This window comes from Hylobates moloch, unplaced genomic scaffold (assembly GCF_009828535.3).
Source record: "Hylobates moloch isolate HMO894 unplaced genomic scaffold, HMol_V3 SCAFFOLD_21, whole genome shotgun sequence".
In the NCBI taxonomy this organism is placed as follows: Eukaryota; Metazoa; Chordata; class Mammalia; order Primates; family Hylobatidae; genus Hylobates; species Hylobates moloch.
This window is the reverse complement of record NW_026652296.1, coordinates 25,980,213-26,006,175: the sequence shown is the minus strand read 5'-3', so window position 1 is coordinate 26,006,175 and position 25,963 is coordinate 25,980,213. Positions and strand designations below refer to the sequence as shown.

The 25,963-nt window shown below is 41.5% G+C and overlaps 1 protein-coding gene across 5 annotated transcripts in view; it reads right to left on the bottom strand.

Moving 5' to 3' along the window:
- Window positions 1-25,963, bottom strand: part of NCOA6 (nuclear receptor coactivator 6) — a 114,375-nt gene that overhangs the window by 80,005 nt on the left and 8,407 nt on the right. For 4 of the 5 annotated variants that reach the window (XM_032143249.2, XM_058433268.1, XM_032143251.2 and 1 more), the window contains exon 2: window positions 18,202-18,271. The exons of the other annotated variant lie outside the window; for it this stretch is intronic. The gene's annotated coding sequence lies outside the window, so the exon portion shown is untranslated. The remainder of the gene's footprint in view (window positions 1-18,201; window positions 18,272-25,963) is intronic. 5 annotated transcript variants of the gene reach the window in all.

Here is a 25,963-nt window from a genome sequence, read left to right as displayed (position 1 = left end):
AAAAAAAATTACAATTGCATAAACTATTAACCTAGCAATTCCACTTCTGGATAGCAATCCTACAGATACACTTATCACCATATAAGATGACATATGTATAGTGTTATGTACTACAGCATCTGCTTGTAATAGAAAAGTTAGGAAATTACCCAGATGTCCATCAATGGGACTGATTTAAATTCTAGAACATCCATAAAAATGAAATGTGAAAAAAAAAAAAAAAAGAAACACAGCAAGAAGGAAAATGCTGTCTGTGTACTGACACAAAAAGATCTCCAAGATATATTTTTGAGAGAAAAAAACAGAGTAAACTATTGAGTACCTTGTTCTACTTTTTTCGGAGAAAGGGGAGAAAAAATATTTTATATATGCTAGTGCTAAAATACTCTAGAGAGAAATATGAGACAAATAAAAATGGTTATCTTACAAGGTGAATTTAAAAAATGATGTTATACCAGAGGGAAGGAAGCACTCATACTAATGAGGAGTGTGTTACAAGAACACAGGAGCCAGTTTTAAGGGTTTTCCACTGGGCAAATTTGAGACAATTTGAGTATCAAAAGAGAATAATGACTAAAATTGACATCATGAATAAGAATCCATGAATTTCCAGCAATAACTCAGAGAGTGAAAAAAACAAAAAAACACCTCTTCCCAAAACACCTCTTCCCATCATTGGAGGTAGCTATGACATTAATGACTTATTCTGAAGATTGGTAATTAAAGAGAAAGAAATAAGCAATTTACAGCCTTTTTAGAAGGGTTCATCCTCAGTAGAGCGGCAAAGCTCTCTTTTACAGAAGACTACCAGTTAATAAATGTAGAAGGAAAGAAAGAATGTCAAAATAACCATTTTGCAACCCCGAATGAAATAAATGATTCAGGCAAGGATGATCACAGGTTGCTAAAAATCATTTTTGCATGATCGAAAATTGTTGGAAAACAGGTCACCACAGTGCCAAAGGATCATTCCAGAGATTACTTCCGAATTGCAAAGGGGAAAAACCGAGTACCGTTATAATGGGAAGATGCGATAGTCACCAGCTTAACCTAGTGATCAAACTCAGCAACAATCAGAGTGATACTCTTCATTTATGCCTCTTGATGTGATGTAACTTTAAGTACACAGCCTAAGTTATGATGTATTATTACCAAAAGTGCCTAACCTAGGTCTAAACAAGTCTTCAGCATAATTTCTCCTTCATAGGAATTCAAGAGATAGAGCAACAAGAAAAATCACAAGAAAACATAATCTGACAGAACTAGAATATGGAACTTGCTACAATAAAACTGGTCTGGTCTCTTCAAAAAGCCAAAATCTTGGGGGAAAAAATAGGGGAAGGATAGAGTTCTAGATTAAAAGAGACTGAGAGTCATAACACCCAAATGCAATGCAGAAAGGTTACTCAGATCTGGTTTGAAGCAAACAGTTATAAAATAATTTTTTAGGCAGCTGGGGGAAACTGAATGTGAACTGAGTAGAAGGTATTAGGGCATTATTTGTAATTTTCTTGGGTGTGGTAATGTTATTTGTAATTAGGTAGAGAACGTTCTTTATTCTTAGAAGATGCATGCTAAAGCACAGGGATAAAGTGTCATTATGTCTGCAGCTTGTTTTCAAATTATTCAACAAAGGTAGATATTACAAATATGGCAAAATGTTAACACTTGTTTAAACTACATGGTGTTCATGGTATTATTGTTTCAACTTTTCTATATGTTTGAATTTTTTTTTTTTTTTTTTTTTGAGACAGAGTCTTGCTTTGTCACCTAGGCTAGAGTGCTGTGGCATGATCACAGCTCACAGCAGCTTCAAACTCCTGGGCTCAAGTAACCTCCCGCCTCAGCCCCAGAGTAGCTGGGACTACAGGTGCACAACCACCATGCCCAGCTAACTTTTTGATTATTTGTAGAGACAGGGTCTCCCTATGTTGCCCAGGCTTATCTCAAACTCCTAGGCTCAAGCAATCCTCCTGCCTCGGCCTCCCAAAGTGCTAGGATTATAGGCGTGAGCCACCGCAACCGACCTGAAATTTTTCATATTAAAAAAGTTAGAACCAAGTATAGTGGCTCATGCTTGTAATCCCATCACTTTGGGGGTGCTGAGGAGGGCAGACTGCTTGAGCCCAGGAATTTGAGATCAGCCTGGGCAACATGGTGAAATCCTGCCTCTACAAAAAAATACAAAAAATTAGCTAGGCGTGGTAGTGTGTGCCTGTAGTCCCAGCTACTCAGAAGGCTGAGGTGGGAGAATCACTTGAGCCCGGGAGGCAGAGATTACAGTGAGCCGTGATTGTGCCACTGTGCTCCAGCCTGAGCCTATAAGTTCGAGACCAGCCCAGGCAACATAGTGAGATAGTTTCAACTAAAAAAATAAATAAATAAAAAATTGACTGGGTTTTGTAGTCCCAGCTACTCAAGAGACTGAATTGGGAGAATCACTTGAACTGAGGAGACTGAGGCTGCAGTGTGCCATGATCAGCATTCCAGCATGCCGGAATTCCACTGCTTTCTAGCCTGGGCAACAGAGTGAGCCTCCCGTCTCAAAAAAAAAAAAAAAAAAAAAAAAGTTGGAAGAAAAAGAGCATGAAGGTCCATGGGAGCTGAGGGTGAGATCAAGACTTCTCACTACGTATCTTTTTGAATAATATTTTTCTTTTTGAACCATGTGAATATATTACCTATTGAAAACAAAAGTTAGCTATCAGTAAAACCTACTAAACCCTTAGTATCAATATTTCTACTCTTACCCCATCTCAGATATGCAACAACAAAAATGTCTCCTGCTTTTTATCTCCTTTTTTGAAGGGGGCTCCTCTGGCCACATTTCCCCATGAGTTCATTTGACTCATGATAAGAACTTGGACCACATCATTACCAGGTGCCAAGCCACTGCCACCATCTCCAACTCTGTATTCCATTAGGCCAGTCTCTCCTACTTATTCCTACTCAATCCCATCTCACCCCCTTACCTCCAGGTAATAAACCTTCTTATTCACACAGTTTCTTTCCTCTTATCCCACTGTTGGCTCCTCTTGCTCACCTATTCTTCAGGCGCACAAAGTCCACCTGCCTCTCTCCCATCCCCACTGGCTCACAAACTTGAAGTTTTAGAGCTAGAAAGAAATTTACAGAATATTAGTCTTATTTTCTCCACTCTTTCAGAGAAGGAAAATGGAAACACAGATAGTGTTTTTTTTATTTATTTCTTTTTTATAGAGACAGGGTTTTGCCATGTTGGCCAGGCTGGTCTTGAACTCCTGACCTCAAGTTATCTTGCCCACCCCGCCTCCTAAAGTGCTGGGATTACAGGCGTGAGCAGCAGCACCCAGCCTGAAGTAAAGAGAGGGGTTTTGTAACTTGACTAAAGTTACAGACTAAGATTGTAGCAGGATCAGGACTAAATCCTGATCTTCCAACCTCAAGTTCAGTGCTTCTTGCACCATATACCAAACTTGCTTCTCACCAGGATGATTCTACCCCACTGTATATACACAGCACACTATTAGTAGAAATATGAGAATGAAGGTGATTCGGTCTATCAAGCCAATACCTCCTAATTAGAACTTCCCTAGCTACTCTGAAATGACTAAAGTCAGAATACCCAAGATCAAATGGGTATGTGCTTTGAAAGAACTTCACTGGCTCCCAACCTTGGGTCTACATTGTAATAATTTTGGAAACTTAAAAATAATAATAATGCCAGGATCCAACCAGGTCTGCACTATAGCCTGAGCTTTGGGTATTTAAACACTACCCAGGCAATTCTAATATGCAACCTGTTTATTTTATTATTATTTTTTCAACTTTTACTTTAGGTTCGGGGGTACATGTGCAGGTTTGTTAAATTGGTAAATTGAGTATCACTGGGGTTTGGTGTATGAATGATCCTATCACCCAGGTACCCAACAATTTTTCAATCCTTACCTCTCTCCCTCCCTCCCTCCAATAGTCCCCAGTGTCTATTGTTCTCGTCTTTACGCCCTTGTGTACTCAATGTTTAGCTCCTACTTACAACTGAGAAAATGCGGTATTTGGTTTTCTGTTCCTGCATTAATTTGCTTAGGATGATGGCCTCTAGCTGCATCCACGTGGCTGCAAAAGGCATAATTTCATTCTTTTTTTACGGCTGCATAGTAATCCATGGTGTTTATGTACCACATTTTTTTTTTTTTTTTTTTTGAGACGGAGTCCCGCTCAGTCGCCCAGGCTGGAGTGCAGTGGCGCGATTTCCGCTCACTGCAAGCTCTGCCTCCCGGGTTCATGCCATTCTCCTGCCTCAGCCTCCCGAGTGGCTGGGACTACAGGTGCCCGCCACCACGCCCGGCTGATTTTTTGAATTTTTAGTAGAGATGGGGTTTCACCGTTAGCCAGGATGGTCTTGATCTCCTGACCTCGTGATCCGCCCGCCTCAGCCTCCCAAAGTGCTGGGATTACAGGCGTGAGCCACCGCGCCCAGCACCACATTTTCTTTATCCAGCCCACCGATGGGCATGTAGGTTGATTCCACATCTTTGCTATTGTGAATAGTACAGCCAAAGTTTAGAATTACACTTTCAACATTATTTATTTTCCCTTTAAATGAGGTAACTGAGTAGGTGGGCAATGTAGCTAAAGAATTTGCCCCAAGGAAGGAGGAGGAGGAGCAAGATGGCCAAATAGAAGCATCCACTGATCATCCTTCCCACAGGAACACCAAATTTACCAATTATCCACACAAAAGGCACCTTGAAAACAACCAAAAGTCAGGTAAGCAATCCCAGTACCTGGTTTTAACTCCGTATCACTGGAGGAACAGCAGAGGGTAGGAAAAACTTGAATTGCCAATACCACCCTTCCCCTATCCCCTGGCAGTGGCTGTGTGGCATGGAAAGAGAATTTGTGTACTTGAAGCAGGGAGAGCACAGTTACTGTGGAATTTTGCATGGGAACTCAGTACTACTCTGTCACAGCAGAAAGTAACCCTGGGCAAAACTCAGCCAGTACCCACGGAGGGAGCATTTTAGACCAGCCCCAGCCAGAGGGGAATCATTCATTTCAGTGGCTAGAACCTGAGTTCCAGCTAGCCTTGCTGCCATAGGCTAAAGTGCTCTGGGGTCCTAAATACACTTGAAAGGTAGTCTAAGCCTCAAGGACTGCAATTCCTGGGCAAGTCCTGATGCTGTGCTGGGCTCAGAGCCAGTAGACTTCAGGGACACATAACCTAGTGAGACATCAGGCAGCATGGCCAAGGGAGTAATTGTGCCACCTCTTCCCCAAACCCAGGCAGCACAGCTCACAGCTCCGGGAAAGACTCCCTCCCTCTGCTTGAGGAGAGGAGAGGGAAGAGTAAAAGAGGATTTTGTCTTGCAACTTGGATACCAGCTCAGCCACAGTAGGAGAGGGCAGAGTCCTGAAGTCCCCATTCTAGACCCTAGCTCCTAGATGACATTTCTAGACATACCCTGGGCCAGAAGGGAACCCACTGCCTTGAAAGGAAGGACTCAGCCCTGGCAGCATTCATCACCTGCTGACTAAAGACCCATGAGGCCCCAAATAATCATCACTGGTAGCCAGGTGGTATTTGCCATGGGGCCATGGGTGAGACTGAGACATGCTGTCTTCAAGTATGACCCAGCACATTCCCATCTGTGGTGGCTACAGGGAGAGACTCCTTCTGCTTGAGAAAAGAAAGAGGAGTAAAGGGGCCGGGTATGGTGGTTCATGCCTATAATCCCAGCACTTTGGGAGGCCGAGGTGGGTAGATCACCTGAGGTCAGGAGTTCGAGACCAGCCTGGCCAACATGGTAAAACCCCATCTCTACTAAAAATGCAAAAATTAGCTAGGCGTGGTGGTGCATGCCCGTAATCCCAGCTACTCGGGAGGCTGAGACAGAAGAATCTGAATCTGGGAGGCGGCAGCTGCAGTGAGCCAAGATCACACCATTGTACTCCAGTCTGGGAAAGAGAGCTTCCAGCTTAGGTACCAGAGACAATAAGCTACAAGACAAAGTTCCCTTTACTATTTGGGCTACATAGAGCACTAAGCAGGCTCTTGGGGTCCCCAATTCCAGGCCTTGGTTCTTGGATGGCATTTTCATTCTTTTTTCTTTTGTCTCCTCTGACTGTGTATTTTCAAAGAGGCTCTGGGCCTGCCCTGGGCCAGACAAGAGCCCATTGTTCTGAAGGGAGAGTCCTAGGCCTGGCAGCATTCATCACAACCTAACTCAAGAGCCCTTGGGGCTTGAGTGAACATTTGCAGTAGCCAGATGGTGCTTGCCGCAGGTCTGGGGTGGTGGTGGCCATAGGGAGAGATGCCTCTGTTTGCAGAAAGAGGACGCAAAAACGGGAAGGACTTTGTCTTGTTACTTGGGTGCCAGCTCAGCTGCAGCAGAACAAAGCATTAGATAGATTCCTAAAGTTTCTGACTTCAGGCCCTGGCTTCCGAACATCTCTGGACCCACCCAGGGCTGGAGAGAACTTGCCACCCTGAAGGGAAGGACACAGCATGGCTGGCTTTGCCACTTGCTGACTGTAAAGCCCTGGAGCCTTGAGTGAAGAACACAGGTGGTAGCCAGGTGGTAGTTACTGCAGGCCTTGGGCGAGAGACCCAGTGCTCTGCTGGCTTTAGGTCTGACCCAGTGTAGTCCCAGTGGTGGGGTGGCCACAGGGGTGCTTGTGTAACCTTTCCCCTAGCTCCAGGTAGCTCAGCATAGACAGACAAATTCCAGTTGTCTGGGAGAGAGTAAGAGGAGAGAACAAGAGTCTCTCCCTGGTAATCCAGAGAATTATACTGGATTTTACCTAAGACCACCAAGGTGGTACCTCTATGAGTCTGCAAGCGCCACAGTTTTACTACACTTGGGGTGCCACCTAATGTAGATTCAAATGCAGTGACAAGAGACTTAGATCACAACACTCAAGTCCCTTTGAATACTCGGAAAGCCTTCGCAAGAAAGATGGGTAAAAACAAGCCCAGACTGTAAAGACTATAATAAATACCTAACTCTCCAATGCCTAGACACCAACAAACATCCACAAACATCAAGGTAATCCAAGAACACATGACCTCACCAAATGAACTAAATATGGTACCAGAGGCTAATTCCAGAGAGACAGAGATATGTGACCTTTCAGAGAGAGAATTCAAAATACCTGTTTTGAGGAAACTCAATGAAATTCACGATAGCACACAGAAGGAATTCAGAATCCTGTCAGATAAATTTAACAAAGGGACTGAAATAATTAAAAATAATCAAGCAGAAATTCTGGATTGAAAATGCAACTGACATACTAAAGAATGCATCAGTCTCTTACCAGCAGAATTGATCAAGAAGAAGAAAAAAATGGTGAGCTTGAAGACAGCCCCTTTGAAAATACAAAGTCAGAGGAGACAAAAGAATGAAGCACATCTACGAGATCTATTAATACAAAATAGCCTCAAAAGGGCAAATCTAAGAGTTACTGGCCTTAAAGAGGAGGTAGAGTGAAAGAGGGGGGCAGAAAGTTTATTCAAATGAATAATAACAGAGAATTTCCCAAACCTAGAGAAAGATATCAATATTCAAGTATAAGAAAGTTATAGAACACAAGCCAGTTTAACCCAAAGAGTACTACTTCAAGACATTTAATAATCAAACTCCCAAAGGTCAATGATAAAGAAAGGATCCTAAAAGCAGCAAGACAATAGAAACAAATAACAATTTTAAAAAATACAGTGGAACTCCAATACATCTGGCAGCAGACTTTTTAGTGGAAACTCTACAGGCCAGGAGAGAGTGGTATGACATATTCCAAGTGCAAAAGGAAAAAAAATTTACCCTAGAATAGTATATCCAGTGAAAATATCCTACAAACATGAAGGAGAAATAAAGACTTTCCCAAACAAAAGCTGAGGGATTCATCAACATCAGACCTGTCCTACAAGAAACGCTAAAGGGAATTCTTCAATCTGAAAGCAAAGGACGTTAATGAGCAATAAAAATCATCTGAAGGTACAAAACTCACTGGTAATAGTAAGTACACAGAGAAACACAGAATATTATAACACTGTAATTGTAGTGTATAAACTACTCATATCTTAAGTAGAAAGACTAAGAGACCAATTAAAAATAATAACTACATCAACTTTTCCAGACAGTACAGTAAGATAAAAATACAAACAAAAAGTTTAAAAGTGGGGGGAACAAAGTTAGTATGTAGAGTTTTTATTAGTTTTCTCTTTGTTTATGCAATCAGTGTTGTCATCAGTTTAAAATAATGGTTATGAGACATTATTTGCAACCCTCATGATAAACTCATATAAAAAAATACAATAGATAAGAAATAAAAAGTAAATTAAAAAATACCACTAGAGAAAATAATCTTCACTAAAAGGAAGACAGGAAGGAAGAGAAGAAGGAAAAGAAGACCACAAAACAACCAGAAAACCAATAACAAAACAGCAGGAATAAGTCCTTACTTATTAATATTAACACTGAATGTTAATGGACTAAATTCTCCAATGAAAAGACATAGAAAGTGGCTGAATGAACAACAACAAAAAACAAGACCCAATGATCTGTTGACTACAAGAAACACACTTCACCTACAAAGACGCATACAGACTGAAAACAAAGGGACAGAAAAAAATATTCCATGCAAACAGAAATCAAAAAAGAGCAGGAGTAGCTATACTTAGATCAGACAAAATAGACTTCAAGACAGAACTATAAAAAAGAGACAAAGAAGGTTATTATATAATGATAAAGGGGTCAATTCAGCAAGAAGATATAACAATTATAAATATAAATGAACACAATCCTGGAGCACCCAGATATATAAATATTATTAGAGCCAAAGAGAAAGACAGACCCCAATACAATAAGAGCTGGAGGGCCGGGCACGGTGGCTCATGCCTGTAATCCCAGCACTTTGGGAGGCCGAGGTGGGCGGATCACAAGGTCAGGAGATCGAGACCATCCTGGCTAACATGGTGAAACCCCATCTTTACTAAAAATACAAAAAATTAGCTGGGCCTGGTGGCGGGTGCCTGTAGTCCCAGCTACTCAGGAGGCTGAGGCAGGAGAATGGCATGAACCCAGGAGGTGGAGCTGGCAGTGAGCCAAGACCGCACCACTGCACTCCAGCCTGGGTGACAGAGCAAGACTCCATCTCAAAAAAAAAAAAAAAAAAAAGAGCTGGAGATTTTAACATCCCATTTTCAGCACTGAACAGATGATCTAGACAGAAAAATCAACCAAGAAAAATCAGATGTAATCTGCACTACAGACTACATGAACTTAATAAGATATTTACAGAACATTTAATCCAATGGCTGCAGAATCCACATTCTTCTCCTCAGCACATGGATCATTCTCAAGGACAGACCATATGTTAGGCTACAAAACAAGTATTAAAAAATTTTTTTAATTGAAATAATATCAAGTATCTTCTATGACCACAATAAAACTAAAAATCAGTAACAAGTGAAATTTTGGAAACTATACAAACACATGGAAATTAAACACTATGCTCCTCAATGACCAGTAGGTCCATGAGGAAATTAAGGAGGAAATCGGAAAATTTCTTGAAATAAATGATAATGAAAACACAACATACCAAAACCTATAAAACACAGTGAAAGCAGGATTAAGAGGGAAGTTCATAGCTATAGGCATTTTCATTAAAAAACTGGAAAAATTTCAAATAAACAACCTAACAATGTATCTTAAAGAACTAGAAAAGCAAGAGCAAACCAAACCCAAAATTAGTAGAAGAAATAATAAAGATGAGAGCAGAAATAAATGAAATTGAAACAATACACAAGATCAGTGAAATGAAAAGCTGCCTTTTTGAAAAGATAAACAAAATTGACAACCTTTAACCAGACTAACAAAAAAAGAGAGAAGACCCAAATAAATAAAATCAGAGATGAAAAAGGGGACATTACAACTGATACTTCAGAAATTCAAAGGATCGTTAGAGGCTACTATAAGCAACTGTATGCCAATAAATTGGAAAACCTAGAAGAAATGAATTCTTAGACACATACAACCTACCTAGATTAACCATGAAAAAATCCAAAACCTGAACAGACCAGTAACAAGTAACAAGATCAGGTGAAACCCTGTCTCTACTAAAAATACAAAAATTAGCCAGGCATGGTGGCACGTGCCTGCAGTCCCATCTACTCGGGAGGCTGAGGCAGGAGAATCACTTGAACCCAGGAGGTGGAGGTTGCAATGAGCCGAGATTGTACCAATGCACTCCAGCCTCAGCGACACAGATTCCGTCTCAAAAACAAAACAAAACAAAACAAAAAACAAGATCAAAGCCATAAGGAAAAGCCACAATAAAAAGAAGCCTGGGATCCAATGGCTTCACTGCTGAATTCTACCAAACATTTAAGGAAGAACTAATACCAATCCTACTCAACCTATTCCAAAAAATAGTGAAGAGAATAGTTCCAAACTCATTCTACAAGGCCAATATTACCCTGATACCAAAACCAAAGAAACATCAAAAAAGATGATAAACACAGTGATAAACATTAATGCAAAAATTTTCAACAAAATACTGACAAATCAAATCAACAACACATTAAAAAATCATTCGTAGGCTGGGTGCAGTAGCTCACACCTATGATCCCAGCACTTTGGGAGGCCAAGGCGGGCAGATCACCTGAGTTCAGGAGTTCAAGACCAGCCTGGCCAACATGGAGAAACCTCATCTCTACTAAAAATACAAAATTAGCCCCGGCACACTAGCTCACACCTGTAATCCCAGCACTTTGGGAGACCGAGGCAGTTGGATCACGAGGTCAGGAAATCGAGACCATCCTGGCCAACATGGTGAAAGCCCATCTCTACTAAAAATACAAAAATTAGCTGGGCGTGGTGGTGCATGCCTGTAATCCCAGCTACTTGGCAGGCTGAGGCAGAAGAATCGCTTGAACCAGGGAGTCGGAGGTTGCAGTGAGCCGAGATTGCACCACTGCACTCCAGCCTGGCAACAGAGCAAGACTCCGTCTCAAAAAAAAAAAAAAAAAAAATTGGTGAAAATATAAAAATGAAATAATACTATAATCATATATTGGTTACATATTAAAATATATCAGTTCATGAACTGTGAAACAACTAAGCAAAATATAGGTTTAATTATATAATTACATTATTTTAAAATTTTTGCAAGTCAAAATGCACATGAACTGAAAGGCAAAATGCAAGTTGAGAATTATACATTTTTGTTTGTTTTAGTTTTTTCAGTCAGGGTCTCACCCTGCTGCCCAGGTTAAAGGACAGTGGCACAATTCCCAGCTCAATGCAGCCTTGACCCACCAGGCCCAAGTGATCCTCCCACTTCAGCCTGCCGAGTAGCTGGGCCCAAGTGATCCTCCCACCTCAGCCTCCACCATGCCCGACTAATTTTCGTATTTTTTGCAGAGACAGGGTTTTATCATGTTGCCCAGGCTGGTTTCCAACTCCTGGGCTCAAGTGATCCACCCACCTCAGCCTCCAAAAGTGCTGGAATTACCTGCATGAGCCACCACGCCCAGCGATTTATAAAATTAGAAATGAAAATAATCAATGATCAAAAAGCTTGCTACACTTTGTAAATAATCAAAGAAAAACAGGTCAGGCATGATGGCTCACACCTGTAATCCCAGAACTTTGGAAGGCCGAGGCGACTGCATCACTTGAGGTCAGGAGTTGAAGACCAGCCTGGGCAACATGGTGAAACCTCGTCTCTACTAAAAATACAAAAATTAGCGGGGTGTGGTGGCCCGCACCTGTAATCCCAGCTGCTCGGGAGACTGAGGCAGAAGAATCACATGAACTCAGAGGCAGAGGTTGCAGTGAGCCAATATGGCACCACTGTACTCCAGCCTGGGTGACAGAGCAAGACTTGGTCTAAAAAAAAAAAAAAAAAAAAAAAAGCAGAAAAAAAGAAAAAGAGTGAAATGTGTCTTTTTTCATCAAACTGGAAGATTTAAAAATAAAATAATTGTGGCAATGTACAATGAAATAGATTAACATTTACATTTTGCTTAAATATAAGCAAATAGAATTATCCTTAACATCTTAACCACAAGCTTAACAATCTAGGAATCTAACCTAATGAAATAACTGATTTTGTGGTCAAAGATTTATATTCAAAGAAGTTCATCACTGACGGGTGCAGAGGCTCACACCTGTAATCCCAGCACTATAGGAGGTTGAGGCAGGAGGATCACTTGAGGTCAGGAGTTCGAGAGACCAGCCTGGCCAACACCATGAAACCCCGTCTCTACCCAAAATACAAAAAATTAGCTGGGTGTAGTGGCACACACCTGTAATCCCAGCTACTAGGAGGCTGAGGCAGGAGAAATGCCTGAACCTGGGAGGTGGAGGTTGCGCCACTGCACTCCAGCCTGGGTTACAGGGAGAAACACCGTTTAAAAAACAAAAACAAAAACAAAAACAAAACCGTCATCACAGCTTGGACAACACAGTGAGATTCCATCTCTACAAAAATAAAATTTAGGCCAAGTGTGGTGGCTCACGCCTGTAATCCTAGCACTTTGGGAGGCTGAGGCAGGCAAATCACCTGAGGTCGGGAGTTGGAGACCAGTCTGACCAATATGGTGAAACCCCACTATACTAAAAATACAAAAATTAGCTGGGTGTGGTGGCAGGTGCCTGTAGTCCCAGCTATTCAGGAGGCTAAGGCAGGAGAATCATTTGAACCCAGGAGGTGGAGGTTGCAGTGAGCCGAGATCGCGCCACTGTACTCCAGCCTGGGTGACAGAGGGAGACCCTGTCATAAATCAGTAAATAAATAAATAAATAAATAAGCTGGGTGTGGTGGCACACCTGTGGTCTCAGCTACTCAACAGGCTGAGGTGGGAGGATCGCTTGGACCTGGGAGGTTGAGGCTGCAGTGAGCCATGACTGTATCACTGTACTCCAGTGTGGGTAACAGAGTGAGACCTTGTCTCAAAAAAAAAAAAAAAAGTTCATCAAAATATTCTGTTGATGGTTCAATAACAGAAGTGGTTAAACAATTTAAATATACTCAAATATTGCTTCCCATTGAGACTAATGTTTTTGAGAATATTTAACATCATGAGAAATATTTATATTTTAAATATAAAATATATAAAATATGTTACTTCAGCTTTTTCAGAAAAATTATTTTAATCACACATAACTGTACATATATATGGGGTACAGTATATTTTGATACATGTATACAATGTGTAATAATCAAATCAGAGTAATTAATTAGCACATCCATCACCTCATTTATTATTTGTGTTGGGAACATTCGAAATCCTCTCTTCTAGCTATTTGGAAATATACGATAAATTATTTTTATCTATCGGCCGGGCGCAGTGGCTCACGCCTGTAATCCCAGCACTTTGGGAGGCCGAGATGGGCGGATCATGAGGTCAGGAGATCGAGACCATCCTGGCTAACACGGTGAAACCCCGTCTCTACTAAAAATACAAAAAAAATTAGCCGGGCGCAGTGGCAGGTGCCTGTACTCCCAGCTACTCGGGAGGCTGAAGGAGGAGAATGGCGTGAACCTGGGAGGCGGAGCTTGCAGTAAGCCGAGATAGCGCCATTGCACTCCAGCCTGGGCGACAGAGCAAGACTCCGCCTCAAAAAAAAACAAAAAAAAAACCAAAAAAAATTACTTTTATCTATAGTCATCCTACAGTGCTAGAGAACACTAGAACTTACTCGTCCTATCCAGCTGTAATTTTGTATCCATTAACCAGTCTTTCCTTTTTACCCTTCCCCTGCTCTTCCCAGACTCTAGTAACCACTGTTCTACTCTCTATTTCTTATAACCTTTTCTTTTTTTTTTTTTTTTTTTTGAGACAGTCTCATTCTGTCACCCAGGCTAGAGTGCAGTGGTACAATCTCAGCTTACTGCAACCTCTGCCTCCTGGTTTCAAGCAATTCTTGTGCCTCAGTCTTCCTAGTAGCTGGATTTTCAGGCACGCACTACCACGCCCAGCTAATTTTCTCGCGTATTTTTAGTAGAGATGAGGTTTTGCCATGTTGCCCAGGCTGATCTCAAACTCCTGGGCTCAAGCGATCCACCCACCTTGGCCTCTCAAAGTGCTAGGATTACAGGTGTGATCCGCCACACCTGGCCTATTCTACTCTCTACTTCTATTGTGATCAACTTTTTTACCTTCCACATATAAGAACATATGGCATTTATCTTTCTGTGCCTGGCTTATTTCACTTAACATAATGTCCTCCAGGCTGATGCATGTTGCTACAAATGACAAATTTCATTCTTTTATGGTATATATGTGTATATATACCACATTTTCTTTATCTAGTCATGTACTGATGGACACAAGTTGATTCTCTATCTTGGCTATTGTGAATAGTGCTGCAATAAACATGAGAATGCAGATGTCTCTTCGACATACTGATTTCCTTTCCTTTGAATATATACCTATTAGCGGGATTGCTGGATCATATGGTAGTTCTCTTCTTAGCTTTTTTTTTTTTTTTTTTTTTGAGACGGAGTCTTACTCTGTTGCCCAGGCCCCAGACTAGTATGCAGTGGCGTGATCTCGGCTCACTGCAACCTCCAACTCCCAAGTTCAAGAGATTCTCCTGCCTCAGCCTCCCTAGTAACTGAGATTACAGGTGCCCGCCACTGCGCCCAGCTAATTTTTGTATTTTTAGTAGAGACAGGGTTTCACCATAGAAGCCTGGCTAGTCTTGAACTCCTGACCTCGTGATCCACCTGCCTCAGCCTCCCAAAGTGCTGCGATTACAGGCATGAGCCATTGCACCCGGCCCTCTTTTTGGCTTTTTAAGGAACCTCCATAACTATTTTCCATAATGGCTGTACTAATTTACATTCCCATCAACAGTATATGATAGTTGCCTTTTCTCCATCTTTTTGGTAATAGCCACTATTTTAACTGGGGTGAAATAATATCTCATTGTGGTTTTGATTTGCATTTCTTGATGACTAGTAATGTTAAGCAGATTTTCATATACTTGTTGACAATTTTACATTTTCTTTGGAGAAATGTCTATTCAGATCAAGTACCCAATTTTAAAATCAGACTGTTTTTCTGCTGTCGAAATATTTCAGTTCCTTTTTTATTCCAGATATTAATCCCTTGTCACATGAACAGTCTGCAAATATTTTCTCCCATTCTGCAGGTTATCTCTTCACTCTGTTTCCTTTGCTGTGCAGAAGCTTTCTTAACTGGATATAATCCTATTTGTCAACTTTTGTTTTTGTTGCCTGTGCTTTTAAGGTCTTATCTATAAAATCTTTGCACAGACCAACATCCTGAAGTGTTTCCTCTATGTTTTCTTTTAGTGGTTTCATAGTTTCAGGTCTTACATTTAAGTCTTTAGCTCATTTTGAGTTGATTTTTGTATATGGTGAGAAGGGTCTAGTTTCATTCTTCTCCATGTGGATATCCAGTTTTCTCAGCACATTCATTGAAGAGACTGTCTTTTTATCAATGTATGTTTTGGGTGTCTCTGTTGAAAATCAGTTGGCTGTAAATGTGTGGATTTATTTCCAGGTTCTCTATGGTGTTTCATTGGTCTATGTGTCTGTTTTTATGCCAGTGCCATGCTGTTTTGGTTACAATAGTTTTGTATACTTTCAAGTCAAGAAGTGCACTGCCTCCAGCTTTGCTCTTTTTGCTCAGGATTGCTTTGGCTACTGAAGGTCTTTTGTGGTGCCTGCCATACAAATTTTAGGATTGTTTTTTCTAAAGAAATCTGTGGTAGACAGACTTGTAAAATGGCCACCAATTACTCCAGCCTCCTGGTGTTCACGCCTTTGTGTAATCTCTTCCTCCTGAGTATGGACTGGCCTGGTGATCTGCTTCTAACTAACAGACTATGGTAAATGTGATAGGATGCCACTCCATGATTATAAAAAATTGTGACTTCCATCTTCCTAGGAGACTTGCTATTCCTTTCTCAGCTTTGTGATGCTGAAGAAGCTACATGGAAAGGAATTCAGAGCAACCTCCAGCCATCAGCCAGTGAGAAACCAAGCCCTTCAATTCAACATCCCTTCAAAAAGAGAATTCTGTCACCAACCAAGTTAGTTTGGAAACAGATTATTCCTCAGCCAAGCGCTAAGATGAGAAACCAGCCCTGGCTGACACCTTGACTACCTCCTGTGAGAGACCCTGAAACAGAAGACCCATCTAGGCTATGCCGATTCCTGACCCATGGAAACCCATGCCATAATAAAAATGTATGTTGTTTTAAACTGCTAAATTTGTGGTAATCTGTTATGCAACAATAACTAACTATTGTACCCTACATGGAAATCCTGCTGAATAAACTGTCTGACAATTTCCTTTTTTATTTTTTTATTTTTTGAGATGGAGTCTCGCTCTGTCACTCAGGCTGGAGTGCAGTGGCGCAATCTCAGCTCGCTGCAAGCTCCGCCTCCCGGATTCACGCCATCCTCCTGCCTCAGCCTCCCAAGTGGCTGGGACTACAGGTGCCTGCCACCAGGCCTGGCTAATTTTTTGTAGTTTTAATAGAGACGGGGTTTCACCGTGTTAGCCAGGATGGTCTCGATCTCCTGACCTCATGATCCGCCCTCCTCGGCCTCCCAAAGTGCTGGGATTACAGGCGTGAGCCACCACGCCCGGACTTTTTTTGTTTAGTTTTTGTTTTTTTGTAGAAACAGTATCTTGCTGGCGGGGCCTGGTGGCTCATGCCTGTAATCCCAGCACTTTGGGAGGCCGACGAGGGTGGATCACATGAAGTTGGGAGTTTGAGATCATCTTGGCCAACATGGTGAAACCCCGTCTCTACTAAAAATACAAAAATTAGCTGGGTGTGGTGGCAGGCACCTGTAGTTCCAGCTACTCGGGAGGCTGAGGCACGAGAATCGCTTGAACCCGGGAGGCGGAGGTTGCAGTGAGCCAAGATGGCACCACTGTACTCCAGCCTGGTAACAGAGAGAGACTCTGTCTCAAAAAGAAAAAAAAAAAAGAAACAGTGTCTTGCTATGTTGCCCAGGCTGATCTCCAACTCCTGGCCTCAAACAATCCTCCTGCCCTACCTTCCCTGGAACTGTGCCCAGCCAGGATTCTTAAATCAAAATATTTTTCCCTCTATTTATAAATATTTATCCATCCAAATATTTACGGGTGGAAAAAAGTCACAGGTCACACAGTGGCCAGTTCTGCTTTAGCTAGCAGTGGTTTCTAAATTTGTCTGTGCTTTTTCTTTTTTTTTTTTTTTTTGAGCCGGAGTTTCGCTCTTGTTGCTCAGGCTGGAGTGCAATGGTGCGATCTTGGCTCACCGTAACCTCTGCCTCCCGGGTTCAAGCGATTCTTCTGCCTCAGCCTCCCGCGTAGCTGGGAGTAAAGGCATGAACCACTACGCCTGGCTAATTTTGTATTTTTAGTAGAGACAGGGTTTCTCCATGTTAGCCTGGTCTTGAACCCCCGAACTCAGGTGATCCGCCCGCCTCGACCTCCCAAAGTGCTGGGATTACAGGCGTGAGCCACCGCGCCTGGCCTTGTCTGCACTTTAGATCATCTTGGGATCTTTTAAAAATTCCAAAGTCCAGGCCATACTCTCAGGACAATTAAATCATAATCTGCTGGGGAAGGGAAAGGGACAATGGCATCAGTTTTCCAAGCTCCACAGGTGATTTCAATGTGAAGACAGGTTTGGGAAATCACTGAGCTAGAGTTTTATCTGTGTGATCAAGAAAAAGTTAATTCAAGATGACAGAGAGGCAGCTGAATGAAACCAATTATATACACCTGCCCTTCTCTGAGATCGTAAGGTAGCCTTGATTTCCCCCTGCAAAGTTATGAATTCTGAAAACATCAGAGAGAAGGCCAAACAAATGCTTATTTTTCTTTTTGGATTTATCCATGCCTCCATTCGCCTCCAGAATTATGGACAAGTGAGAAATTCACCTTTTCATCTTTTCTTGGTACTTTTCATGGAACCAATAAAGAATTCTGCCATATTACATGTATTCAACATAACTAATAAGACATGACTTGAATGCTTTTTTATTAAGCAGACCTTATTTAATTTAGTCAGTTTTGATCCAACCCACATGCCAAATGCAGCTTGCCAAAGTAAAATACCCTATGGACATTAGGATCAAAATGCCTCCCTTTTGAAAAGTAAAGTCTATTTGTAATCCAATCCTTTAAGTTGAAATTAGGCCTTTTATAAATTGAATTTCATGTATTCTACAGAATCAACAGACCTGCTTAAGAATTCTCTGACCACTCTCAGAAAAGTTAGTCAGTAGGACCCCTCTCCATTCCTCCCAGGACCTAGACAAAAAAGAAAAAGGGCAAGAGGAAGAAGAGAAACATCAGAAGAAAAGACTAAATATAAACCCTTATAAACCTATTCAAAATAAATTTTTGTGATTGGCCAAATTCCTTCTTTCTACCACTGTTTCTGCTAATTTTACTTAGAAAGAGTTGTAAAAGGCCAGGTGCTGTGGCTCACGCCTATAATCCCAGCACTTTGAGGAGCCAAGGTGGGTGAATCACCTGAGGTAAGGAGTTCGAGACCAACCTAACCAACATGGCGAAACCCCATCTCTATTAAAAATAAAAAAAATTAGCCAGGCATGGTGGCGCACTCCTGTAGTCACAGCTACTCGGGAGGCTGAGGCAGGAGAATCGCTTGAACCTGGGAGGCAGAGGTTGCAGTGAGTGGAGATTGCACCACTGCACTCCAGCCTGGGTGACAGAGCTAGACTGTCTCAAAAAAAAAAAAAAGAGTTGTAAAAGACAGATGACATATCTACAATCTCTAGTCCAGTGGCTTTTATTAAGGAAAGCTTATAATCATCAAAGAGGCTCAATATACTTTTGAAATACCACAGTAGTGGTTACACAAGTGTGTTAATTTTATAATTCATTAATCTTATAAGTTGTGTGCTTTTCTTTGTATGTTACACATCAATTAACACATTTTTGCAATAGATACATTTGTCCTGGGCACAATCTCTGAAAGATTCTAAGCAAGCAGGTATCAGAAATAGTCAAGGTTACATGATTTGTCCTAGGTCACAGATATAGTTAGCTACAAATGAAGTCCTTCATATCATTTTCCTACTCTTTCTGTTATAAATTGTAAATATGTTATTATTATACTTTTTAACATTACTTTCCTACTTACACTATGAAAAAAAGTATTACAAGTGAGAACTGCAAAAACAAGCAAACAAGTAAATAGAAAACACATGTCCTGGGTTCATAACTGTGCACTATTGAAGCTGTTGTACCATCCATATGAGGAAATTAAATAAAGCCTAACGCCCGTGCAACGATTTCTTTTTTTTTTTTTTTTTTTTTTTTTTGAGACGGAGTCTCGCTCTGTCGCCCAGGCTGGAGTGCAGTGGCACAATCTCGGCTCACTGCAAGCTCCGCCTCCCGGGTTGACGCCATTCTCCTGCCTCAGCCTCTGGAGTAGCTGGGACTACTGGCGCCTGTCACCACACCCAGCTAATTTTTTTGTATTTTTAGAAGAGTCGGGGTTTCACCGTGGTCTCGATCTCCTGACCTTGTGATCTGCCCACCTTGGCCTCCCAAAGTGCTGGGATTACAGGTGTGAGCCGCTGTGCCCGAACTCTGTGCAACCATTTAACCTCAATATCCTTTTTAAAATGCTTTCAATGTAGACATATGTCAAACTATTAGTAGTAAAATCAACTGTGTACCTATTCAGATAGACTAGCATTATTTTTGATATGAAAATATAGGGTGATAGAATGGAAAAAGGGCTAGGCTGAGCATGGCAGAGTGGGTTTTAGTCATGGCTGTCCCATAAAGTTGTTTTATGATTTAGGGCAGGACATAAATCTCTCTGGTCTAAGAGTATTAAAATGAGAGGATGGAACACCAGAGCTAGGACTAAACAGAATCTCAGGTTCCTTCCAGGTTTAAGAAAACTCAAGGACTATTTAACAACAACAACAACAACAAATATATATATATATATATATACACATATATATATATATATGCCTTTAAAATGCATTTTACAAATGATTATCTCTATTCAAATATGTTTAAAGTAGCTTTGTAAAATAAAAATACTAGAATTCCTCTGGCACCTGCTTCATAAATACAAGCATATTGTTCAGCTTGTATCAAATGCAAACCTCTCATCTGTTGTCTAGGTGCAACAACCTCTCCCTCTCAGTTGGCTAATAATAACATTGTTGATTCTTTATCATCATGAGATTCTTTTGCCTGCATTTAAAAAACTTCATATTATGAATCAATTTCAGATTTACAGAACATGAGTTATTTTTATGAGAAATATGTATCTCTCAATATGTAACAGAAGTCTCTCTTAATTTCTAATCTATTGTAATTTGAAAACTTTCGATGGATGCATTTATTTGACTACCCTTTACCAACTGCCTACTCGCACTCTGCTAGGCACTTTCCTGCTCCTGAAGTTACTATACAAGAAACCAAAAAAACTGTGGAATGGTTAATTGAAACAACATTATTTCATGAATGCCTCAATCTGAATATTACACTTATGGTACTTAAAAAATTAAGTTGGCCTTGTAACCACATAACCTTAAATGTTTCAGGATAACTTATAAGACATTGTTAAAGTGTCTAAATAAACTGTTAAATGCCCACTGTTAAAGACAATTTGCCTAGGCATAACTATTATAAGATCCAATTTCATCCTCCCTATACCCTTTCATGAGGTCCTTATAAAACTGTTCATGGTGGCCGGGCACAGTGGCTCATGCCTGTAATCCCAGCACTTTGGGAGGCCGAGGCGGGAGGATCACAAGGTCAAGAGATCGAGACCAGCCTGGCCAACATGGTGAAACCCTGTATCTACTAAAAATACAAAAAGAAATTAGCTGAGCGTGGTGGCATATGCCTGTATTCCCAGCTACTTGGGAGGCTGAGGCAGGAGAATCTGTTGAACCTGGGAGGCAGAGGTTGCAGTGAGCTGAGATCGTGCCACTGCACTCCAGCGTGGCGACAGATGGAGACTCTGGCTTAAAAAAAAAAACTATTTCATGCTTCTTATTCTCAGGTCTTGGGCTCCCAAGGGAAAATTTGTGCAGCTCTCCAGCCAAATCAGAGAAACTTAATGCTCTGAAAGGATCAACAAAATGCCTGTCAAGGCGACTGGCATTTCAATACAACAACCCTGGTTTGCTCTTGGTAGGGATAATAGACAATTTAAGGGATTAGGGAATATTAACATTAATTTTTAAACTTCAATCCTAACTTCTTAGTACAAGAAACAAAAGATAAATTAGTAAAACATGAAACTTGAGATTTCCAAAACCACTCATCCCAACACATACTATAAACATATTATAAACCATAAGTCAGAGGCTCAATGAGATTTTTCCCATCTTGTTACACACAAAAAAAACAAAGAAATAAATCCGTGCCCAAATTGCAACAAAGAGAAAAAAATTACAAATGAATAATACAAAAACAGAAATAAAATCTAGAAGAGGCCAGGCATGGTAGCTCGCGCCTGTAATCCCAGCACTTTGGGAGGCCAAGGCAGGAGGACTGCTTGGCCTACGAGTTTGAGACCAGCCTGGGCAACATAGGGAGACCCCACTTCTACAAAAAAAATTTTTAAATTGTGTCCGGTCACAGTGACTCATGCCTATAATCCCAGCACATTGGAAGGCCGAGGTAGGTAGACCACCTGAGGTCAGGGGCTGGAGGCCAGCCTGGCCAACATGGTGAAACCCTGTCTCTATTAAAAATATAAAGTTAGCTGAGCATGGTGGAACACCCCTATAATCCCAGCTACTAGGGAGGCTGAGGCAGGAGAATTGCTTGAACCCGAGAGGAGGAGGTTGCAGTAAGCCGAGATCGCACCATTGCACTTCAGCCTGGGAGAAAAGAGTGAAACACCGTCTCAGAGAAAAAAAAAAAAAGGCTGGGCGCAGTGGCTCACACCTGTAATCCCAGCACTTTGGGAGGCCGAGGAGGGTGGATCGCTTTAGGTCGGGAGTTCGAGACCATCTTGGCCAACATGGTGAAACCCTGTCTCTACTGAAAATATAAAAATTAGCCAGGCATGGTGGCGGGCATCTGTAATCCCAGCTACTCGGGAGGCTGAGGCAGGAGAAACGCTTGAACCCAATTAGCCAGGCATGGTGGCGGGCACCTGTAATCCCAGCTACTCGGGAGGCTGAGGCAGGAGAAACGCTTGAACCCAATTAGCCAGGCATGGTGGTGGGCACCTGTAATCCCAGCTACTTGGGAGGCTGAGGCAGGAGAAACGTTTGAACCCACGGGGCAGAGGTTGCAGTAAGCTGAGACTGCACCACTGCATTCCAGCCTGGGCAACAGAACGAGACTCTGTCTTAAAAAAAAAGGCCAGGCGCGGTGGCTCACGCTTGTAATCCCAGCACTTTGGGAGGCCGAGGCGGGCGGATCACGAGGTCAGGAGATCGAGACCACGGTGAAACCCCGTCTCTACTAAAAAATACAAAAAATTAGCCGGACGTGGTGGTGGGCGCCTGTAGTCCCAGCTACTCGGAGAGGCTGAGCCAGGAGAATGGCGTGAACCCGGGAGGCGGAGCTTGCAGTGAGCCGAGATTGCGCCACTGCACTCCAGCCTGGGCAAAAGAGCAAGACTCCGTCTCAAAAAAAAAAAAAAAAAAAATGGGTCATTTTGGAGACAACTGGCAAAACTTACAGACTTAATGTTAGATAATATTAAGAAATTACTGTTTTGTTAGGTGTTAATAATGGTATTGTGTTTATGTAGAAGAATATCCTTACTTGTAGGTGATGTGTGCTAAAATATTAAAGGCATAGTATCATGATATCTTTATTTTTAAAAGGTTTAACGTAATAAACATATTATTAAGCATATGACATGTTGAATATAGACGGTGGGTATAAGGGTGGTTCACTGTACTATTATTTCTGGGGCTTTTTGTATGTTTTAAAGTTTCAATAAAACATTTAAAATATCAAAAAAAAACCCACAAAACTGAAGAACTGCTATTATACTAGAAGAAAAAATTTATGAAATTCAATTTTAACTAGTAGCTAGTGGCACTATAAACTGGTAGTTGTTCTAAAGAATAATCTGACAATGTGGCTAAAAAGTGATAGCCTCAGACCTAATCAAATCATTTTAGGGAATATATTCTAAGAAAAAAACTGGAAGAAAAAAAGATTTATAAAAAGATGTTACGGCACTACAATTTAGAATTGTAAAATAGGGCTAGGCATGGTGGCTAACTCCTGTAATCCCAGCACTTTGGGAGGCTGAGGCGGGCGGATCATGAGGTCAGGAGTTCGAGACCAGCCTGGTCAACATGGTGAAATCCCGTCTCTACTGAAAATACAAAAATTAGCCAGGCATGGTGGCGTATGCCTGTAATCCTAGCTACTCAGGAGGCTGAAGTAGGAGAATTGCTTGAACCTGAGAGGTGGAGGTTGCAGTGAGCTGAGATCGCGCCACTACACTCCAGCCTGGGTGACAGAGTAAGACTCCATCTCGGGGAAAAAAAAAATTGTAAAATATAAATAAAAACGAACTGAAAATCACCCAAATGCCAAATAACCAGAGTATTTTAAACTTTGGTTGTTATATATCCATTAAAAATGATAAATATACAGACATGTGGAAAAGTACGTCAATATATTAACAAATGAAAAAAGACTAAAATAACCTTTATATGAATTAAATTTGTAAAGACTGTATGAATATGAAAATGACTCAGATGTTATATATTTGCAGTATTTAAACATAATTTTTTTGTTGTTTTTTGAGACGGAGTCTCGCTCTTGTCACCCGGGCTGAAGTGCTATGGTATGATCTTGGCTCACCGCAACCTCTGCCTCCCAGGTTCAAGCAATTTTCCTGCCTGAGCCTCCCAAGTAGCTGGGATTACAGGCACATGCCACCACACCAGGCTAATTTTTGTATTTTTAGGAGAGACGGGGTTTCACCATGTTGGCCAGGCTGGTCACGAACTCCTGACCTCAGGTGATCCACCCGCCTTGGCCTTGCAAAGTGCTGGGATTACAGGTGTGAGCCACAGTGTACAGCCTTAAACATAATTTTTAAAATTTCATGGGGACACGTGTTATTAGAGAAAGTACAAACAATGCAAATACAAAATCAGGAAGAACTGCCTAGGCACAAATAAAGCAAGCACCTGAGGGCTATTACTGACCACAATTCGAATGAGTATTCACAATTTAAATACAGTACTATCCTTGGCAAGGCCAACATAGGTACCATTAAAAAGACACAGGCTGAGCACAGTGGCTCACGCCTGTAATCCCAGCACTTTGGGAGGCAGGAGTATCGCTTAAACCCAGGAGGTTGAGACTGGCCTGGGCAACACAGGAAGACCCATTCTCTACCAAAAAAAAAAGCCAGGTGAGGTGGTGAACACCTGGAATCCCACGTGTTCACTCAGGAGACTGAGGTAAGAGGATCACTTGAGCCTGGGAGGTTGAGGCTGCAGTGAGCCATGATCACACCACTGCACTCCAGCCTGGGTGACAAAGCAAGATTCTATTTTTTTTTCTTAAATAATAATTTAAAAATAAAAAGACACAGAAAAAGAGCATATCATTAGCCTGGACAGTACACAGTCTTCCTCAATTCTATTTGTTATTTTAAAACAATACTCAGTTTTCCTCAATTCTTTCCAATATTTTTTAAAATTATGGAAAAACTGAAGAAGTTTCAGAGAAAAACCAAGAAGTAAAGAATAGGATGGAAAAGAGGTAATTTTGAAGAATGGTTTGAAATCAAATGAAGTGTGACATGACTATTAACATTGAAATATCCATGGGGAGGCTTTTGAATGGAGACCCTGAAAAGCTGATGTATCTCTCAATGCCCACAGATGACTTACCAAGAAGAGGGGGCTAACAAAACCCTCAAAGTTTGTTGTTTTACAGAAGAGAGATTTCTTTACTGTGCTGGCAAAAGTTACTGTCATAGGCAAATGAGGGAGGCTGGGTGTGTTAAGTCATTGACCATTTGTTTTTCTACAGGGTGTTTACTTATCCATGATCACCTGATCATATTAGAATGTCTCTAAAACTTGACTCAGTTACTCAAAGCTTGAATCAATTATCTACCATTTCAAAATTCTGCAGTGCCATCCTGCTCCCACCCACTGGTCACTCAGCAATATTCAAATGTCTTAGAGCTGGCATCCAGGGCCCCAAGAAAGTACGCTGGCTTCACTTCTCCACAACTCCTCAACACACCAGCAAATCAGATTTCTCACTATTTCATCACCTAAATATTCCTTACATTTTCCTATGTCCATCGTTCCTTTGGTTACTCTCTCCTTAACCGCATTTGTTGCAATCTTACCTTTCCATTTTAATAAATTTTAATTTAATGCCTCTATGTTATCTCAAACACTACCTATTATGTGTTGACTTGTGCCCCCCAATCCCGTCCCTGCCAAATACGTTAGTCCTAACTCTCAGTACTTCAGAACATGACCTGATTTGGAAACAGAGTCTCTGCAGAGGTAATCAATTAAGATGAAGTTACTCCTACTGGAGTAGGGTGGGACCTACTACTGACCTTATAAGGGAAATTTGGACACAGAGACACACAGGGAAAACACCATGTGACAACAGAGGCAAAGATTGGAGTGATGCAGCTACAAGCCAAGGAGCACCAAGAATTGATGGAAGCCTCAGCCTCCCGAGTAGCTGGGATTAGACGCACATGCCAGCACACCTGGCTAATTTTTGTATTTTTAGTAGAGATGGGGTTTTACCATGTTGGCCAGGCTGGTCTCAAACTCCTGAACTCAACTGATCCACCCACCTTGGCCTCCTAAAGTGTTGGGATTACAGGCGTGAGCCAGCTACTTGGGAGGCTGAGGCAGGAGAATCACTTGAACCTGGGAGGCAGAGGTTGCAGTGAGCGAAGTTCACACCACTGCACTCCAGCCTGGGCAAGGGAGTGAGATGCTGTCTCCAAAAAAAAAAAAAAAAAAGCAG